This window comes from Anguilla rostrata, chromosome 11 (assembly GCF_018555375.3).
Source record: "Anguilla rostrata isolate EN2019 chromosome 11, ASM1855537v3, whole genome shotgun sequence".
NCBI lineage: Eukaryota > Metazoa > Chordata > Actinopteri > Anguilliformes > Anguillidae > Anguilla > Anguilla rostrata.
The window spans coordinates 3,214,641-3,221,008 of record NC_057943.1 but is presented as its reverse complement, the minus strand read 5'-3'; positions in this window follow the sequence as shown (position 1 = coordinate 3,221,008).

The window sequence follows — 6,368 nt, the reverse complement described above, 5'->3', positions numbered from 1 at the left end:
GCCCAGAGCTGACATCATGACACTCTGCAAGTTGTGTTAATAGTAGTAATGCCTGAGATTCATGTACTGTACAACATAATTAGGATTATCATCATACATCTAAAATACCATTAGAGTCGGTCATATACCATTATAGCCCTGTCAGCCACGTCTCCAGACTGTTCCAATTGCAATGTCGTCAGAACAGGATTATAATATTTGGCATATTCCGGGTCTGTAATTGGCATTTAATATAGGCGAGTGAGCTGCAGCTGCACTGTTCTTGAGAAGCAGGAGAAGTAAATTGTTCGGGGAAACCCTTGGGACATTAAAATATTTAATATTTACAACCAGTATGGGAGGACCTGTTTGAGCGGTTTCTTTATTCTCTTTCTTTTTTTTTACCACAACACAGATTCCACTGTGTCCCGAAACTGCTCAATATTCATCACTTTCATTAAAGGAGCTATTACTATTCCCCATCCTGACCTACCAGGCAAATGCATCTACTATTCACCACCCTGCAGGCTGTTTTTCCTGTACGCCTGTTGTCTTGCATACTGAATGCCCACTACAGTCCTTCCATACGTTTCTCCTTTAATCTATGCCCGGTTTAAACCGAGTTTGCTTTTCTGAATCCACGTGCAGGATGCCCTGAACGGACTCAGGCCTAAGGGACAGGTGCAGGAATCCCAAAAATTATTATAATTGGTACACACACACACACAAAGAAAGTTTTGAAACCATGATTGATTGTCCAGGGGAGCGTGGAAAAAAAAAAATGATGCCATAAAAATCAAATGGCATCATTAATGAAATATGATAATCATCTTTAAAGGTATCGTGCCTTTGTAATGACCTCACGAAATGGCTGGCGGCATAAATTATTCACAAACGGTGAGTCGCAAGCTCTTAACAGACCTGAGAATGATCTCTCCAATTTTGGAGACTGATGGGCGGGGAGAGCTCCGATCTGTTCCTTCAGTTTATAACAAACTGAATTACCTTCTCCCCTTGATACACACAGCCAAGATAAACTAGGGTTCGAGTTCACTTCTGTGAGAGCAAAGCCAAACTCCCAGAAGAACAGGGAGCTAAATGTAGATTATACTGGAGGTACTCTTAACCTTCAGTATTTATCTACTGTCTGTGTGTATAAATTTTCTTTAAATTGTAGAATAGCGCATAAGTTGCTCTGGATAATAACATCTGCCAAAAACCAGTAGTGCATGTGTGTGTGAGGGAGAGAGAGTGTGTGTGTGCGTGCGTGTGAGAGAGTGCGAGAGAGAGGAAGAGGAGGGAGATTGCTTTTGCACTCCCGTGATTGTCCGAATGGAACAGCTGGGTTCACAATTTCGTTTCCATGGTTTCAAGGACCCCCGTCTCCGTGGGAACCTGATTGCTTGGAGGGGTGAGATGCGAGCGACCAAGCAGAGTGACAGTGACACCTGCTCCAGCTTCATCCTCGAAACATCCCATAATTTAAGACTCAGGACATGGCTCATAGAAACGACTCATAAAAACTAGTCTTAAAATGTGTGGTTTAGCAAAAGCAAACATCAGCTGCAGCTGATCTAATGAGTCCCATGTTCAGTCACTCAATCACATGACTAAAGACCCTTCGTTCCCTTTAAAAGGTGGACCTGATATCGGTTTCACATTTTTGTTTGACGATAAGTTGAACACGCACGCACCCGGTCAAACTGACAGACAGGGCAAACGCTCAATTACCCAGCATCTCCATCATGGATGCGCCCCAATCAGAGTGGCTTTGAGTGGAGAGCAGCCAATCAGATCACAACATGAGTTAATTTAATCAGGCCTGAAAACTTCCTGGACTGGAAGAGCAAAAAAAAACCAAAAAAAAAAAAAACAAAGGACTTAGCTAACCTTGATTTAGTGAGATGTTTAGGCACCAATAAAGTTGGTCTCAAATTTCTTCTTTTCACTTCCCAGGAAAGCAGTGTAGTTCGATCCCAAGTGTGATTCAGTCCTTCGCTATGTTAGGTATAGATTTGCAAGATTTGAGTCCTTGAGAAATGTACCTTGAGATTCCTGTATTCCATTCTTTCAGTGTTCATTTATTTTTTATCGATTTTTTTCTCAGGGACCATGTGTAATGTTTAACACAAATTTTACAAAGTGAAATACAATGCATCATGCCACAGTTAGCTACAGCTAATTTCTCCCTGCAGTCCCTTGTGATGTCACAAGTCTCTTCCCCCTCCCTCTCTCTCGGAGTCTGTAAGTGAATTCAATTCAATAAGAGAGGAAATAAAACAAAGCAAAGAGGTTCTCAGCATCTCACATTACATTACAATCACTTAGCATGCACTCTTATCAAGAGCGACACACAGAAGTGGAGAACATAAGTGTAACTGTCAGGAATTCAAAAGTGATTCTGTTTCTCCTCGCACTTCTCTTCTGTTCATTGCAGTGTAATGCTGCCCCAGCACCTCAATATCTCCGTTGAACGTTTGAGCCATCACGCTTGTGTAAATTTTCTAGACCTCGGGTGTCAAACTTCCTGTCCTGGAAGGCCGCAGTGACTGCTGGTATTTTGTGGTTTCCTGTCAATCAGCAGCCAACTTTACAATTAAGGCCTGGTGAACAAGGTGTTCAGACTCTTCAGCCAATCGATGACTTTAAATGAACCAACTCATGTTGAAACACACGAAGAACTAGCAAGATCAATTGTAAAGCGCTTTGGATAAAAGCGCTATATAAATGCGGTCCATTTACTAGCGGACACTGCAGCCCCCCCAGGACTGGAGTTTGACACCTCTGGTCCTTTTCAAAAGGAGGCACAGGTGCTGAGAATTCCATGTCTTACTGTTCCTGGACTACAACTGGAAAGGGGGGACAAGGGGAGGAGGACAGATATGCAAATTTCACAAGGAGAGGATGAAATGCCAGCGACTCCTGAAAAAGTACTGTATTACAATCCAGGTGATTGGTTTACAGGAAGAAGAGGTGGTGTGGTCCTACCTCCAGAACTTAGGTTTGATTAGAAGATTTTAGAAAAGAAGCTTTTATTCATTGGGCTTATTCCAGTTGCTTATTTTTACCTCCTTGCATCCATTCCTGGCATCCTTTCCTTGCTTCCTTAGTTCCACCCAACGGAGGATGCAAGGAAAGGACGCGAGGGAGGAGGAATCGAGGAAACGTGTATTAGCCAAATGGAACGTTCTTGTTCAGTCCAGCGTCAGTTTGAAGCCACGTCAATCACAGACGTAGCAGATGGGCAGAGGTCATTTATGAGTCACGCATTTCTAAAATTTACTTCCGCATAAAAGAAAAAAAGAAGAAATTCACTCGCGTATCCTCGCTGAAGCATCCTCCAGGAGAATGCTGGATTTGAATGTCCTTAAAGATGGTGGAGCTCATGCGATTTCCAGGTCAGATGAGGACCAAGGCCAGACGTTAAGGCCATAAAATAAGCGAATGGGATGAGCCCCTTTAAGTGCCACAGTATCGCTGTACCAGCAAATTACACTCAGGTGATTCATGCAATAGGATGAGCCTTCATATCGCTGGCCTTTTTTAAAAAAAGAAAAGAAAAAAAAAAAAGAGGTAATTCAGCCCGAGACAAGTGCTCTACTGGAGCAGACAGAGGATATAAATCGACTGTGGGGAATTTTAACAAGGTTATCGGAGAGATTAGCCGGATAGCCGAGCGCCATCCGATAAGACTGCGGAACTTAAGCCTGCTTCCTTTCTTTGTTTTTTTTTTTTTTTGCTTTGTTTTTTTTTTTACGTAGCTGCAGCTTGCGCACGCCAAACAAAGATGCTGCAGCTTGCGTGCACCAAACAAAGATGCTCTACACAGGCGTATCCCCGTCACACCGCAGACAGAGGTGATGCCGTCTAATTAGGGGGTGGTGGCTGATGCGGGACGGGGGTGGCGGTTCTGTAAATGATTCTCTTTGGCTCACTGGTTACCCCCTCCTTCCCCCCCCACCCCTCCCGCACCTGCACCCCACCCTGAGGCCTGGGCTGCACCCCCTTTTCACGCCTCCATATGTCCCCGGCAGATGGTGCCGTCGGGTGGATACAGGGGGATTTCAGCACCTCCAGCCCACAGGAAGTCTATTCTGAGCCCCCCCCCCCCTTCCTCTCCTGGGGCTTTTCACACAAAAAACCTGCTGGGGTGGGGCTCGGTCTTTGTTCCAATCTCTGGGTCCCAATTTTGTCTTTTTTTAATGCTTATGGATGCCATCCTCTGTAGTTAAAAATAAAAATCTAATATTATCCATTCACATTTACACAGCCAGATATCTACCCAAGCAATTCAGATTTAAGTGATACACCCTGAAGGGCGGTACAATGGGACCCAGGTTTCAAACCTGCACCTATATGGTTTTTTGCTGTTTTTGGTGTTGCACAGAAATGCGTAATTACAGCTATTTTAGTTTTGATAAAGATCTAGTTCCCAATTTCTGTGCTAGTACATAGCTATACAGGTAACTGGCCTCACCTGGAATCCTGGGTCTGAACTGGTTGCTGATTTGAACCCTTTGAAGAGCAGGTTTTATGTGGAATGTTTTCAAAATTCTAAGTCAGTGTTCTAGAACTACTTTGCTTTCAAGTACCAGTGGGGATTGTTGCATCAGAATTAGAATTCTTTGTGATCTTACACCTTAGAGTTTAGATGGTAAATTTCATTTTTTTGAGGGAATCTCTGTCAGACCGAGTAGTCTCCCGTTCTGTCACCAGAACTCAGCAACTCTCCAGGACCAGAGCTGCAGATCCCAGAGGTTTACGGTCGGCAAACTCTAAAAGAAGTTTCAATCCCCTGATGACGTCACTGCGATGACGTCACCGGTGAGGTCACTGTGGGCCTAGCGTGACTGACTCATACGTGGGTTGCCGTGCGGGGACAGCGATTCGACCCGATTAGGAGCAACGGCGCACACAGCGGCTCCTGTTTGTGTTCCAAGCCGAGGGCCTATCGGACATCACTTAGAACTTTGCTGTTGAAACCCGCCCCGCCAAAAAGTGAAAGACAGGTTCAATACTCAATACTCTGAAGGGGTTTAGAGAGGCTGGGCAGGGTGCCATGGGCTACAGGGCTCAATCCATTAAACAGAGGGGATGAAATAACACACAGGGTGTTAAACAGAGGGGAAGGAAACCGATATTACAATTAGTAACCGGCGGATTTCCATCCCGCCTTATCGCCCTGGCGCTCACAGCTCCAAGAAAGTGGGAGTCCATAAAAAACAAAATGGACGCCTCAGACGCTGAGGTTTGTGTTACTGATGGATAGGCAGATCCATTTTCAGGTGAGGAGAAGGCTGTTATACTGTTTGAAAACTGCGGGCCACAATTTCAGTATATTATAAAGAACTGAGTCACTATGATTCTCCTCAGTTTTATTAGCCATGTGCTCAGAAGGGAAACTCACAATTTCCTTTTGGACTGTGTTCAACCAACATTAACTTACAACTAAAGTGTTTCCACACAGACTTGAATTTCAGTTATTCCTGAGCAACTTTGGTTAGGGCTTAGTTTTGTGAAGGCTGCATACTGTTTTATTAAATTATGCTCAAGATTAAAAGATACAGGCCTACATCCCTACACACATTTTTTTTTTACTTTATTTGCATTATATATCCTCCAATTTCCTGTTTTCATGCCATACATGCCATTTCATGTTTGATATGTTCTATGCATTTGTGATATCACCATGCTGATTACTGCTAATTCGCATATAGTGCAATGACATGTTATGCACACATGCATCTCCTGGACTATCGTAACTGCACAATTGTGCTCCATTCAGAGCATAGGTTGGTCCAACTTGACACCCGTTTGAGAACCTCGACGTGGACATGCTTACCTTCTGGTTCTGCTAACACGAATGCCTCCGTGGTACTTCAGAACACGTCCGTCCGGGTAAACGGATAAAGTGTGTCAGCTTTAAGTGATGCCCTGGTGAGCACATGCTTAATTTAATATTTCAGGATCTGCGCTGTGGTTGCTGAGGTCAGCCAATCTCTAATACCGGTGGGAAGGATGGAGAGACACTGACACAGACTGTCATACGGACAAGGAGAAGGATGTGTGTGCGTGCACGTGTGCTCGATGTGTGTTTTACGGTGAGCAATAAGAACTAAAAAATCATTGCTTAATTTATAAACCATTGCATTTATTTCTAGACCCTCAGGGAAGTATGAATTTATGTATCACTATACATTTGATTAAAAAATAGATATTTTTTTAACATGGTCACTTTCTTTTTTGCTTAGATTGTTCTGATTATTAACACCTTATCACATTTTTAAGGGAACATTGGGCTGGAACAACATATTTAGCAGTGTGCGTGCTCCATTGAGGTTTTCATTAATGAGGTGAGAGACTGTGGGGGAGGGGCACTTAGTAAAGAC